General features: G+C 36.1%; 2 long non-coding RNA genes across 2 annotated transcripts in view; both read right to left on the bottom strand.

Moving 5' to 3' along the window:
* Positions 1-8448: 8448 nt before the first annotated feature.
* Positions 8449-8771, bottom strand: LOC139189374 (uncharacterized). Its single transcript, XR_011573288.1, has 2 exons — positions 8643-8771; positions 8449-8554 (listed from the first exon to the last, which is right to left on the bottom strand). It is a non-coding gene; the product is annotated as an uncharacterized lncRNA (long non-coding RNA).
* A 1703-nt stretch (positions 8772-10474) lies between these two features.
* The window catches only part of LOC139189175 (uncharacterized), a 99088-nt gene continuing 93730 nt past the window's right edge, over positions 10475-15832 (bottom strand). Inside the window, exons 2-3 of the long non-coding RNA XR_011572821.1 lie at positions 10826-10897; positions 10475-10585 (exon numbers count right to left, since the gene is read on the bottom strand). This is a non-coding gene — a long non-coding RNA (uncharacterized lncRNA). The remainder of the gene's footprint in view (positions 10586-10825; positions 10898-15832) is intronic.

Genomic DNA, 15832 nt, shown 5'->3' with positions numbered 1-15832 from the left:
ATATAGTAAAACAAGTCCATATAAACCCTTGCACGGAACGAGCCCGATGTTGCACAAAGGGAAGCAAAGCCTAGGAGTTTGCTGTTAAGGGATTATCACGAAATAGGAGAAGACTGACTTTGAAACCCTTCTGTTTCACTTACCGAAAATTTGATACGATGTTAGTAGGGTGGGGCCAGGGTCTACTCTCACATTGGATTTTGGGTGAGACTTGTGACGGTTTGGTTGTGGGTGTGGGTGTGGGTATCAAGGGTAGTGGTGCCGGAGGGGAACGACGTGATGGGGTCGGGGAATGCCAAGATGGGATGGGATGGGATGATTTAGTTAGAGCAGCTTTAGCGGGAGCAATTGCTCGATGGACAAGCTTCAACACAGGGCTTGATTGCCCGAGGGAGGAAGTCTAGTGTTGGCTGGCGAGGGAGCCCGAGCAGGCCCGAGCACCTGAGGTGAGTCTGACGTTAGCTGATGTCAGACGCTTGTTTTAATTTTTTTTTTCTGTCAGGCGCGTGGCGTTCAAGCGCGCATGGGCGCATGTCAGGGGACAAAAAGTCAGAAAAGGGGCCCGGGGCACACTAATTTTTTGTTACCGTTAGGGAGCTACGTGGCTTCCCCATGCCCGTTGGATTTCAACGGCTAGAAATTGTGGACCGTTGGATTTCTAACGGTAATAAAAATTAAAAAACCTTATTTAATATCATCTGTGGGATCTGAGATCAACGGTCCACATAATTCGACTTTAAAAATTAAAAAAAAAAGAAAAAACAGTTAAAAAATAAAAAAATGTTACCGTTGTGCCACGTGGCACAATATGGAGTGTTGGAATTCAAATTTGTTTAAATCCAACGGTATAGATTAGTTAGGTGAATAAAAAATTAAAAAAATGTAAAAAATTATTAAAAATCAGAAAAAAAAATTTTGAAAAAAAAAAAGATTTTACTTTTCTATAAATACCTTCTCATTATCTTCTACCTTACACCACAATTTCATATTTTCTGAACCACTTTCAACCACATTCCTATATTTCTCTCAAAGTTTCAATCCAATTTTTTTTTTCCAACAAAATGACTACAGATGTAGGTACAAATTGGATGCTTTTTGAAGATGTTGCATTGTGTACTAGCTGGGTTGAAGTTCCTCATGATCCGATTATGGATAATGAGATGCAGTTGCGAGAAATGTGGAGTCTTATTCATACCAGTTTTCTTGAGAAAATTGATGGGAAAAGAACCAAATAATCGATATCCAGTCGTTGGAAATTACTTAGCCAATCGTTTAGTACGTGGAGAGACGTCTTGGCACAAGCTAGTGGTAATCTTCGAAGTGGGGAAAATTTAGCAGATCAGGTAACAATATATTATTCATTCGTTTGTACTATACCCAAATTTACGCTATAATTATTTGTTTGTATTATTTATTTGTTAGCTACTTTCATTATAATTATTTGTTTGTATTATTTATTTGTTACATACTTTCATTATAATTATTTGTTTGTCTTATTTATTTGTTAGCTACTTTCATTATAATTATTTGTTTGCATTATTTATTTGTTACATACTTTCATTATAATTATTTGTTTGTCTTATTTATTTGCTAGCTACTTTTATTATAATTATTTATTTGTTACCTACTTTTATTGTAATTATTTGTTTGTCTTATTTATTTGTTACCTGCTTTCATTATAATTATTTGTTAGTATTATTTATTTGTTACGTACTTTCATTATAATTATTTGTTTGTCTTATTTATTTGTTACCTACTTTCATTATAATTATTTCTTCTCCCGCATTGTGTAGGAACTTCAAGCACAAGCTTGGTATAATGCCAAAACCAAAAGCAAAAACAAATCATTCACCCGGTGGGAATCAGTGGCGAAGCCAGGAATTCTCAGGGGGAGGGGCGAAATTTAAAAAATTTAGGGTCCCAAAAAATGTGAACATTCATTCGAGGTGTAAGTCCTGCATTTGCAATAAGATTATTTGAACCACCCGTAATATTCATAGGAGAATTTGCACTAACCGAAATATTCAAAAGAGGATTTGGACTACTCAAAATAGTCGAAGGAGGGTTTGAAAAACAATATTATTTGAAGGATGATTTAGCACCGTTTCTCGTTGTATCGTCCTATTACTTAACTGTATAATTAGCAAAGTTTTAAAAGATGCTAAGCTCTAGTCAGACGATGGACATGACTTTACACTTCGGCAAGGACCTAGGCAAATTTGAATAAATTTATTATACACCGTATAAATAATTGTCTATTTATTATATAGTTTGTAATATCCAAAAAACATTGATTATAAAACATATAATATATAAAAATATTGACAAATTTTCTTCATTACTTTGTTGAATTTGATGGTAAGAGAAGAAAAAACAAATAATTACAAGTTTTTAATATTTTACAAATTATTTTTTGAAGTTCGTATAAATTATAGTGAATTTTAAGATAAATAACAGTGTCAAACAAGTGGTTTAATAAATATTGAAAGATTGGTCAAATTAATTGGACAATAATTAAAAAATAAAATAAATTCCAATATAAGTCAGCAAAAGCAGGTTAGGTGGCACAAATTGATTGGCCAATATTTAAAAAAAAAAACAAATTGTAAAGGTCACGTGGGGTGGGATGGGAGAGAGAGAGTCTCTCTCTTCTTCCTTTCTCCTCTTCTTCGTTAGAACCAAACCAGAACATTTCCAATATCCAAAAGTTGCTAAATGTAGATCTTCATTCCTCATTTCTTTAACCTAGGTTTTTTTTTTTTTGGAAAAAAAAGAGAGCCCGTGATCAGCCTGTGCTGTGATAGAACAGGGAAACCCAAAAAGCCAGAAAACCAGACGGAATTTCATCACTTCCGACGAGATTGGAGGGGCGGAATCGCCGCTCATGTGCTTGATTTCCGGCGAGGGAAGGGGCGGCTACCACTCCTCGCCCTCACGTAGCTTCGCCACTGGTGGGAATGTTGGAATATTGTCAAAGATTGTCCTAAATTCAGAGTTGTGCTTGTCGGACCAGAAGTTTTCATGAACAGCACCCCCTCTACACTCTACACCCGATCATTCAAGCGGTGGGCATGTTCATGAAGATGAGGCAGAAGAAGTGCCCGAAATGCCCCCCTGAACAAGTGTCAGGGTCGACCTGTTATCCAATTAGGCCTCAAGGTAACAAGGCTTCAAAGAGAAAAGGGAATGCTTCCAAGAATGATTATGCAAAGTATATGGAAGAACTTGCTCGGCAAGGTGAATTGACTTTGGCGCGGGAAATGGCGAAATTTGAGGCTGATAAGGCTAGAGAGGAGGCAAAAGCTGCAGCTGTTGAGAGAGCATTTCAAGCTAATGAAAGAGAAAAAGAGCTACTTAGGCAAGAAAGGGAACATGTTAGAGAAGAAAGAATGGCTCAATGAGATCGTGACATTATGAACACGCCTTTAGAAGGGAAGTCTTCAAATTCTAAATATTTTTGGAAGTCGGAGAAAGCGGACGTGGTGCGAAGGAGGCATGCAAGAGAAGCGAGAGCAATATGAGATGGTCCTAGCACCACAAGAGAAGATCATCCTAGCACCACAAATTGGTTAAGTGATGATGAATAGAGTACTTTGGGATGTAATTTATTATTTATTGAATAGAGTACTTCATGTTGTTTCCAATTTATTGAATTTAGTACTTTATTTAAAGTGAGAATAAATTTATTTAATTTGGTAATTTATTTATACTAAGAGAATCTTTATTCAAATGACATAAACACACCAAACAAAATTACTTTAACATACCAAATAATAAAAAACTCACCAAATGAACTAAAAAAAATACACACCAAATAAAATTAAATAAACACACCAAATAAAAACAAACACACTAAATGAACTTAAGTATCTTGAGCTTGTTTCAATTCCCATTGGTACTCTATCAAGTCAATTTACTGGGCATTGTGCATATATGGCCTTTGAAGTGCAGTATATCGTTGAACAAGCCTTTCATTGTAACGTCCATCCCTTTCTAATGGCTCGTGTTGCACAGGTTCTTCGGTGGCGTCATGAGCACAATATATTTGTGTTTTGGAATTGTTCATCTTGTTTGGCACATATTCATCAACGGCATCATAATCGTACTCATCTTCCACAATCATATTGTGAAGAATGATGCACGTCATCATGATGGATCGAACCGACTCTACATCAAACATTCTGGCAGCCCCCCTGACAATCGCCGATCGAGCTTGGAGGATACCAAAACAACGCTTCACATCATTCCTGCACCCCTCTTGACAGCTTGCAAAGTGTTTTTCCTTTGCACTTCGCGGACGTGGCACTGTTTTGACAAACGTTGACCACCTTGGGTAAATGCCGTCTGCTAGGTAGTATGGCCTGTCGTACTTACGTCCGTTGACCCAATACGTGACTTTTGGTACCTTTCCTTGCAGGACATCAGTGAACATTGGGGATTGGGAAAGGACATTGAGGTTATTTTGAGCTCCCGGAATCCCGAAAAAGGTGTGCCAAATCCATGTATCAAAAGATGCCACCGCCTCCAAAATGATACTTTTTGATCATTTTCTATCCCCATAAGCGCTTTGCCATGCACTTGGACAATTTTTCTAGGTCCAGTGCATACAATCGATGCTTCCAATCATCCTAGGAAAACCTCGCATCTCGCCTTTCTTCAGAAGCCTTTGCAAGTCCATCTTAGTAGGTTTCCGGAGGTACTCTGTAGTGTAGATAGATTTGATTATTCCACAAAACCTCAACAGGGATTTAAGAATGGTTGATTTCCCCATCCTCACTATCTCATCCACTTGGTCTGCAGATGCTCCATATGCAAGCATCCGTAAGGCAGCAGTAATTTTTTGCTAAAAAAGGAGACCCATAGCACCAAAAACATCATTCTTTTGCACAAAGTAAGAATCATGGTTGCAAACAGCAATCATGATTTTGTTGAACAAATGTTGTTCCATTCTATAACGACGTCTAAAGTACGTATTAGGGAATGCACTGTTATGAACAAAATAATCGTCCAAGAGTTCCGTACCTCATCGTTGCCTGCTTCTATCAAGGTTTGCGGAATGACTGGGCTTGCAGATTTGAGCTATAGCTTGGATAACCCAACGGGAATGTGAGGTTCTAGCCATTCTTGCTTCGTCATCTCTTCTTCTACGCTTCTCATCATCTTCTATTTCATTTTGGGCCACCTGGAGATTGAACATTCCTTCAGATTGGTTAAACAATTCTTACTCTTGCTGATCGATTTCCCACATCATCATTGAGGAAGAAGAAGACATTATAAGAAGGAAGCAAAAACTATGAATAATGATACATATTTTGATTTTGGTGAAGAAGGAAGCAGAAACTATGAATAATGATAGAGATCTTGAGAAAATTGGTGTGAGATTTGTGAGGATGGATGGTGGATTATATGGAGGATTCCGAAATGATTAGGTTGTGGATAATGCCACGTGGCATGCCGTCATTGATCGAAATCTATCCTCAAAGATTGTAAACAGATTGTGACATGTGGTGTGACATGATTGGTTAAAAATCTTATTGGAAATCCATCACAAATAATTGTATTTTCGAATAATGACACGTGGGGCAACGAGAACGATTAAAAATCTTATCGGAAATCCATCACCAATAATTGTCTTTTCAGTTAATGACACGTGGTGCAACGAGAACGATTAAAAATCTTAAAAATCTTATCAGAAATCTATCACCAATAATTGTCTTTTCGGATAATGACATGTGGCTCAACGAGAACGATTAAAAATCTTATCCGAAATTACAAATAAAATTATTTTGTATTATTTTATAAATAAAAAAATAGTAATATTTTATTGCCAATTGCCAAGGCCATTCAATGTAGGGGTGGAGATGCAAAATGTGGTTACTGTTCATTAAGGGCAGTTACTGTTTACTGGGTGGATATCATAGTAGATGGCCTGGGGGGGCTTTCCTACGGTGGAACTGCTCTTATGGAGAAATGAGGTGGGAGTTGGTGGTGGTGGTGCCTACCAAGTGCATAGGGGAAGGCAGCCATGGGGGAGAGTTCCGATGATGATATGAAGAATTTGATCTTGATTTTGTTTGGAAAGTACTTTTAAATAAGTGGAAGTGGTTTTTTTTTTTTTAAATAATTTTGAAATCAATTTTTAATAAAAATACAATTTAATCTTAAAAAAGCACTGAGTGCTTTTTAAAAACAGTTTAAGATTGTTGAGTTTTCTTTTTAAAATAAAATCAAAACATTAAATAGTTTGATGACAAAAATCAAAATACTAAAATTCACTAAAAATAAAACAAATGACGCACGACAAGGAGCAAGTGGTTGTGAACTTGTGAGCAAGGCCACAGGCGAGTGTCTTGTTTACGTGCTAACGCGTGTGATACTAATTATGTTTTGTTCAATATCCTTGTAAGAATGTTAGGGAGACCATAATTTTAAATCATGTTTAGATCACACTGATGTGGCGGTTGACATTTTAATTCTTTCTTTAAAATATAAAAAAGAAATCAAACTATCAACCGCATCATTATGTGGTCTACAAAATATAATTTAAGTAATAGTCTCTCTAGCAACTTGTTTTGTCCCTATGCTTTTAAAACCTCATTTTAATTTTATTTAAAAATAAATAAAAAATACAAATTTGTTATCAATATTCTTGAATTGTGTGTAAATCTTAGATAGATTTAATTACTAGCTATTCTTTTCCTATAGGATTGCATTTACTTGAATGACAAGTTAATTTTCTCCTTATTCTCTACCATAAAATAAAGATATTGTGTAGGAAAAATAACACACATATAAGAAATTTGTACAATTTCTCCATTCTCTCCATTCTCTCCATTCTCTCTTTCTTGATGGACCTCTCTATTCCGTTTCAGTTAAATAGGCCACTTGTTACTAAGTAACTATAACTCTTCTCTCAACATTTAATTATAAATTTAGTTGAGTGAAAACTTGTTTAAGGGATTTCGTCACTACTAATAAAGTTACGAACTTCCAAACAAATTAAAACTGCTAAGGAAATCCTTGGTTTTAAAATTTCTTAGACTAAAAAATTTCAAACTTTTTGCTCACATTTCCATCATTTTAGTTAAGGGTGGAATTAAAAAACCAAAAAAAAAAAAAAACCAAATTGAATACCGAACCAAATCAAAATTGGTTGGTTCGGTTTCGATTTTGGTGGTCTCAAAACCAAATCGGACCGAACCGAATCGACCCTAGTACAAAAAATAGTTTGCGTGATGTAGGTACATGTCGTCGTGCAAAGTAAAAAAACATTGCCTAAAAGTTAGCCCAACAACAACTTTGTCGTAAACAAAGCGTCGCGCAAAGGTAGTGAAAGTAGGGATTGTGCGACGAAGAAGTAACTCGCAGATACAGTCGTCACACAAAGGCCTTTTGTGTGACGAAGGTACTGTCGTTGAGCAAAAAGCCTTTGCGTAATGACAGTACATGCGTCGCGCAAATGCCTTTTGCACGACGGCCGTACCTGCATCGCACAAAGACCTTTTGCGCGATGACTATACCTATGTCGTGCAAAAGGCATTTTTTGCGCAACGCATGTTACTTATTTGTCACGCAATCCCTTTTTTCCTTTTTCAAAAAAAAAATATATATATATATATTTATAAATATTTTAATTAAATTATAAAATAATTAATAAACCAAGAAAAATGTATTTAATTATAAAATATATGAAAATGTACATACAAGATGTCTAAACATAAAAGAAAAAACTACAACAAGTAGTCGTTTAGGTTTGATGCATCAGGCTACTGGGTATCGGCTGGGCGAAGTGGCTGGGAGGTTGAAGGTGGAGCAAGATCAAGTGCTGGCATCGGGATTTGGACGCCGGACATCTGTAAGGCCCGTAAGATCATACTCATCTTCTCGTCCTGGGCATCGGTGATTAGAAGGCTGGGAGGTCCCAAGTGTGATCAGAAGGCTCCGAATCGTGACAGTGCTGGTAAGGCCACCGTGCACTGAGCAGCTGAACCGACACTGATGACGTTGATGATGCAGGCACCTGGAATGCCCTAGAAGTAGCCTCAGTAAGGGGTGTAGGCTCCCTATTCAATGGAGCACTCACGACTGAAGCAGTACGTGCTAAAAATGCGGGAGGCGCATTGGTCACACTCAGACGATGAGTGATCAACTGCGACATCTATACACTTTTTGAACCATAAAAATATAACATTAGAAAGATTGACTGAAAACTTATGGAAGCAAAGAAGGAGACATAATACATTAACAAAAAAGAAGACGGTATCAAAGAGAACTCTTCACCTCAGTCATCATTTCACCAAGCTGCCTTACAGTAACTTCATTGTGAGGGTTGCCTACATTGAAGATGTGACCATTGGCCCTAGCAAGATTTCCTGAGGAAAACATATCACATTACTGAGCAACTTTTGCATGCTAAATAAAATTTTGAGCAAAAGATATTTTATTCACTTACGATCATCAACATAACAGCTTCAATAGCATCATTTATGTAGACAAAAGTTCTATGAGATTGGCTGCCATATACGAGCTTGAGAGGCTCACGGCGAAGAAGATTCTGTAACAGATGAAAGCAGAGCACGATCACAACACAAATATTGAAATACCAAATAAATAGGGAATGCTACAATTATTATCTGACATACATTACTGAAGCATGCAAGAACTCTTGGAACACCCTCACTTGGGCCATCAATGCCAGGAATGAAATCCATCCTAGGTCCAATCCAGTTAAAGGGTCTCACAATGGTAAATTCAAGACCATTTTCCGCACCATATAAAAGTAGAACAGAGAGATGACTAACCATAGGACCATCTCTGCTTCTCAATAGATCCAACAATGCAAGGGGATTCATCTTCTTTAAGCACATAGTAAGCAGGATCCTATGAAAACATAGCACGCAAGAAGTAAAGTTTCCCGTTAACAAAATCAACAAACTTCAATGCAACTTATTGCATCGATCAGTGACTCAATCTGAAGAAGTCACATTACACAATGAAAACAAAGAAATGCATGATATCCAAAGAAAAACAATTAAATAATGTTATGGATCTACAATTTACATACTCTAATTAATATTACACCATACTTATACAATCCTCAAATAGCTACAACTCATTCTATAAATAACCAAATTTATTAAATAGAGGATCTACTATGTGGCGATAGCTGTCACATAAATATTAGCCCCTGCAGAATAGATGAACATTAAACTAATGTTTCTCTCATACAACAGGAAGACTTATAAAACCTCACTTTTAATTAAGGTATAAAATATCGATGATATTGGAAATATCGGTAGTCCAAAAACACGGAAATTTCGATGGAAATATCGGGATATTATCGATATCGATAAAAATTGAATAAAAACCACGGAAATTGTAAGAAAAACTTGGAAATTTTTATTGAAACTTTGCAGGATGTTTATTTAGTCAATTATCTATTAGTTTATCACAAAAAATTGGAAGGAATTGCATGATAGATATAACTGATTTAAGTTGATTATATAGCGAGTTGGCAAACATTATGAGTGTAGAAAATATGTAGTAATTAATGAAAGAAGTTTAAATACACCATAATCATTTATATATAATGAATTAGTACAATATTTTACACTTTATACATTGCATGGTAAGATACATGAGCGACTTAGTAAGGTCTAAAATATCGATGATATCGGAAATATCGGTAGTCCAAAAAAATATCGGTAGTCCAAAAATATGGAAATTTCGATGGAAATATTGGGATATTATGGATATTTTAGACCATGCTTTTAACTATTAACCAGAAACTTCGGCATCATTGTTAGAATTTTCTAGTTTTGTATTCTTTCTCTTCCTACTAGTTTATTAGAGTTTACATAGGTTGGTTGAAAAAATTGCATAGTTTGTTTATGGTAAATATCCAATAACCAACCAGTTCTCGGTCTAGTGATATATCCCTTCCCAATGTGAAAAGATACAACATAATGAAACAAAGGGGTGTTTCATAATGATCTGAATTCCACATTTATTGAATCCCCCACCCCTATTTAATTAAAACGAAAACAAGAAGAATAAAATAGTAATTGGTCATCCAACACATAAAAATGTTGTCCCATCACATGCAGTAATAGTAAAGAGGACTAACAATAAACGTCGTCCCAGCATCTGTTCAGAAGGCTTTAGAAACAAACAAACCTTGATCTAATTAAGCACAATAACTGGGTTGCCATATCTCATTGCCAGGTCTTCGAAATGTAGTTTGGTAGCTTGATATGTGGGGTCATATCTCTGTACTAAAGTCAGAATAAAAACATGCAAAAAATGATTAATTCCAATCTCCCTTGTAACAATGTATGTGACATGTAGCATATGATTCAGAACGAATGAAATTAATATGCATCACATAGTGTTCTTACATAAAATATCAGGCTTAGGACCAAATCTTGAAGCTTCTTGTGACCAGAAAAGGGGAATCGAGCCACGCATCTGGACAACAGAACTCATTTTTCCTTTGCATGAGCCACCTTCTTCATCGAGGATTATCTGCTCTGTCTCAACATCATTTGCAACCCTTCCCCCATCATTCACTCCCCTTTTCAAGTAACTACAACACAATCGAAAACATGATTAATACAACAAGAAATTTATGTATCTCAAAACATTACCAAAGCTAATAACAATGAAATTTCACCCTCAAAACAAAAAACTTAAACCTTTTCTTAAATTAAAGAAAAATGTACAGCTGAAAAAATTTGACTTTTGTTTTTATATGCCATGTGGACAGCTATGTGAATAATTAGAAGAAATGAAGATGGTGTGGTGTGATATTCAAACTACAACATACCGTGTTCCTGCAAAATGCCGAGAGCGTCTAGAGACAAGAGAAACACTGAAGTCCCTACCAAAGATTGATAGCCTGATCTGCCATAATAACGATGTAAAATAAACTTAATCGAGATACCACTAGAGACCGTATATCTCTAATCAAATCAAATTGCCACATTTATGCTATCATTTAACAGTCCAGACAATAGAGAAACATGAAAACAAAGGTGAAAATTACCTCAACTCAGTCTTAGAATGAGCAACATTTGTCACGTCTCAATCTCGACATACGTCCAGGACCGACACGTGACTTCACCAAGTATCCGTATATCTAACATACCCCTGCCTCCGGGATACGTACAAGCATAGCTCAAAACTCAGATTTCATAGTAATTTTCGTATGCTTTATGGCTGCATCTAACCTCATCGTTAGACTGTTTACGTACCCTAAATAGGGATCAAGTCATTCGTAGTTTACCATTTTCTACACTCCGACGTTTATCACAGTACGTTCAAATCGAAAAGTATTGCATTCCTTAATCAATTATTAGAACTTAACAAGCATGAAATTACTAGGTTCAAGGTTACCCAACAAACCCACATGACATTCAAGGCTTCCATTCCATTCATCATACAAATCACTAAGTTTTCAACATGATACTTTCATCCACATCATGTAACATATCAAATAACCAATGAAGCACAATATTATTCTCAAGCCAAATTGATCAACTAAAATAATCATAATAATAATAATCATATCCAACGTCATTCCACAATCCCGTCAATTAATAAATTCATGAATCAAAGATGCATGATTTTAACATTTAACTACGTTAATCAATCAATGAGATAACATATCATTTCACGAATTTAAGGGAACTCTATATAATTCCCTACTTGGATTATGAGTAATAACATGGTAAATCCAATTTATATTCACAAGGTCTATTGTGGGTAATTCCCATTCACTCGAATCTAGGGTTCTAGACTAACCTTATGGAAATGAGCAAGAGGAAGGATTCCAGATCACTCAACGGAACCAAAATATCAAGCTGTTTCTCATAATCTACCATAACATGTCACATGTATAATCAGTGCCTACATCATAGGAATGGTGCACTGGGCAAATTAGAACTCGGATAAGCTGCGAAGTTCGGATAAGTGACAATAATACAAGTATGTGATATTCAATAAAAAGAAAGGCCATAGATCACAGTTTATAAATCTCAAATATAAGTTTATATTTATGAAATCATAGTCAAGTCACTAAAAACTCCAAAGGAGTCACCTGCAACGACTTTTCTAATTCAAACCACAAAGATTCTCAAAAACTGTCGTTCATAAATACGTTAAAAACTAGGGCTAGAAGGAGGCAGTTCAGCTGAAGCCTACATAAGTAAGGGTGGGTTCGGTACGGTTACTGTACCAAAACCCTCGTACCAATTACTGTACCAAACTTTTGGTTTGGCAAAATCTATTACCATTACCATACCAAACTTTCGGTATACGAAGTTCGGTTGGCATGGTATGGCAATGGTAATTGCCACTTTGTTTTGGGACAAACTCTGTTTTTGCTTTTTTAACTCAATTCAAGGGCAAAACTTTTTTATTGTACCTTTATCTCATACATTGTAGCCTAAATTCATCATTCACAATTCACACACACAATAATTCAAATGATGCATCGAGATTTAGGATGAAAATTAAGCTAACAATCCAAATAGAAGTTACGAACCAAAACAAATAGAAGTTAACAATCCAAATAGAAGTTAAAGTTTCAAACCAAATGAAAATTGAAACTAAACTTCAAAAAGTAAAATTCATTGATCAATTCTTCAAGTTTGAGATGTTGAAGCTTTTGGAGGAGGCATTGAACTTGTAGAAGATTGAGCTTGTGTCAAGCCTATATTACAAACAAAGAAAACATATTAGTAACAAGAAGAATTAAAGTTGAAAACCATTTAACAACAAATTTACTAAAAAAATTAAAGCATATCTTACTTGTTTCCACTTCTTCCATTTCCTTGTAAAATTGAAGCATATCTTCCATTGGTTCCTTGTAGAAGTTTAGTTCATCCACCCTAAGCCAATCACTAGTACACACTAGTGCCTGTACCATTTTAGGAGTCAATGATGCCCTGAAAGGGTCCACAACCCTCTTCCCTAGGCTAAATGCATTTTCACTAGCAACGGTAGAAGTGGGGATCGCAAAGATATCCTAGGCTATTTGTGAAAGAATTGGGAACTCTATTATGTTTGATTTCCACCAATTCAAGAGATCAAAACCACCACCAACAATGCTAATATAAGGAGCTGCGAAGTACTTATCAACTTCATTGGATATCTCCAAAAGGCGTTGCTTCCTCCTTTATTGTATAAGCTCCTTCATCATTTCAATTTTGTTCTCATCACCCCCACAAGCTTGAATTATGAACTCCTCATTTAGTTCCACATCTCCCAATGGAGCCCCAATGGTAGTTGAAGAACCCCTCCTATACCCATTATACAAATCAAGCAAGCATTTTTTAATCTCCTTAAGCATCCAAGCTATCTTTCTATCATTCCATCCAAGTGTTTTGAGGCTAATGGTAATCATTTGAGGTTTATAACAAGGGTCTAGAACTTGGCCAAGAAACATAAGTGGGTTCACATTCTCAAAACTTCCCCAATACTTGTTAAATTTATGCATCATTGTAGTAGCCACCATTTGCAATGTAGGATTGGTAGGATCTTTCTTTTTCTTCTCAATCTCTATTTGTAAAGCAACCACTTAATCCCATAGCAAAGTTGATGTAACCTTCTTTATTGCACTAAGCTTCAAAGTAGAATCATGAAACTTCTTAAGAAAGTGCGTAAAGGCTAGTGATTTCTCCCAATCCTCCTCATCCGGAGGCCCCACTCACTTTCCCAAATTCTTCTTTGAATCCATCTCCATTTCTTCAAAATAATCACGAAATTGCACATTCTCCTACGCCATCCTAAAAATCACCTTCCTAAACTTGTATGCAATGTCAAGCATTTTATATGTTGCATTCCACCTTGTAGACACATCAAAAGGCACATTTGACATCTTGTCCATCTTGAATAATATAGCAAAATCCCTAAACCAACTTAGCAAGCTCCTTTACACACTTTTGACAACTAAATTTAAGATGTGATAAGAACACCTCATTTGTATGTACTTCCCACCAACCAGGAGAGAATTCATTTCCCCTAGCCTCTTTTTCATGTAGTCAACCGCAACATCATTGGCAGAAGCATTATCAACCGTAATGCTAAAGATCTTTTCTATCCCCTATTGGTTTAAACATGTAATACCCTAAAAATTTAAATATATGAATTAGATATTCATAATTATTAATATGTGGAGAAAATCGAAAATAAACTGATTTATGATTATGAAAAATTGAATTGAGGAAACGTTTAAGTTTTATTTATGGGAATTTTTATAACTTACGTCTGTTTTTCCTTGTCGATAAGTGAAATGACGAATATGCCCTAGTTGGCTAAATTGAAATATACGAGGACGTATCCTATCCTCACATATATTATCGTTTTCTTGGAATATTTGGATGGAGTTCGATCTCACGAGAGTGTGGGAGAAAACCGTTCGTGAAACGAAATTATAATGAATGAAATAGAAACGAACAAGCATAAGGGTAGAATGGTCATTTTGCTATGAATCTAGAAGGCTCCATAATTTTGGGAGCTTGTCGTGGAAAAGAAGAAAAAATAAATAAAAAGATTAAAGAAAAAGCCACAGGAATGGCTGAGAAAGGGGGAAAAAGAGGAATCAGAAACTGGGGGAAAAAAGGGTTGCCCAATCGGGGAGAAGGAAGAGATAGAGAGACCAATGAGATGAGGGAAAAAGGAGAGGAAATGAGGGAGGTGCAGAGCACCCAACTTGGGCCCCTGCAACCCATACCCAACCCGTGACCCAATTGGAGACCCGTACCCCCGAGGCTTTTCCAACGCCAATTCCGGCGTTATTTCAATGAGTTGTGGCAAGGAACCACTTGGAAGAAACTTAGCATCACTATCTCCTCCATATCCATCCAAGAATCGAAGACATTAGTCTCGATTTCGTGATAACCGCACCCGTGGGTACGAGGGAACTTTGACGGAAAGCCACCATTTCTGAAGTGTTCTCTTCAATTATTACCACCTTTGACATCCTCTTGAGGCCAGAAACAAACCCCAAACAAGTTTGGGGGCGGTGGAGCACCGGAGAAGATGAATTGAAATGCATTTATTTCTAGGGTTCTGGTGGGTTTTAGTAGAATTGGAGCTTTTCTCGGCCAAATTGGACTTGGCCATAGGTATAAAGTTTGCTCTACTCTTAGAGATCTTCATTTATGTAATTTTTGAGAATTTTTAGAATAGTTGAATTTTCCGGCGAGTTAGGGCGGCCGACTGCCACCCGCGGCGGCGCACGGCCAGGGAGCTAACATTGTGTTTTTATTCGAATTTCGTTAATTTAATTATGCTTTTGAGATCTATCTACTGAGGTTTGAATATTAACCCAATTGTGGTATATATTGGATTAATTGAATATATTCGGATTTGGTTCGAATTTTGGAAATGTGAACTACGAATGGCTTGATCCCTGTTTAGGGTACGTAGGCAGTCTAACAAGATGTTAGATGCAGCCATAAAATAAGTGAGAGTAAACAATTCGAGAATAAAGGTTACAAAAATGGAAATTTGTCCATATAAGGAAATGGTGAGAAGATATAAAGATAATATCATACATTTGAAATGAGAATTGATTTATAAAAGAAAGTGGTGGCAAGTGAGAAAAAAACTAGTACGTTGGTGTTGAAATTTTGATTGTGAATCATGGATCGAAACAAGGTATATAATTAAAGAATTATGATAGGTGATACTTAAATAGTGGAGAGGAATCCTTTGTTGTGAATTTGTGCATTAGAAAGAATTTGATAGATAATTGGAGTATTTAATTTGTGGTTTTTAATTAAAGTTTGGTCATGAATTTAATGCAAAGGATTAGTGAATTGAATAT

Source organism: Malus domestica, chromosome 11, assembly GCF_042453785.1.
Source record: "Malus domestica chromosome 11, GDT2T_hap1".
Taxonomy (NCBI): domain Eukaryota; kingdom Viridiplantae; phylum Streptophyta; class Magnoliopsida; order Rosales; family Rosaceae; genus Malus; species Malus domestica.
The sequence above is the reverse complement of the archived record's forward strand: the minus strand, read 5'-3'. Positions and strand labels throughout refer to the sequence as shown.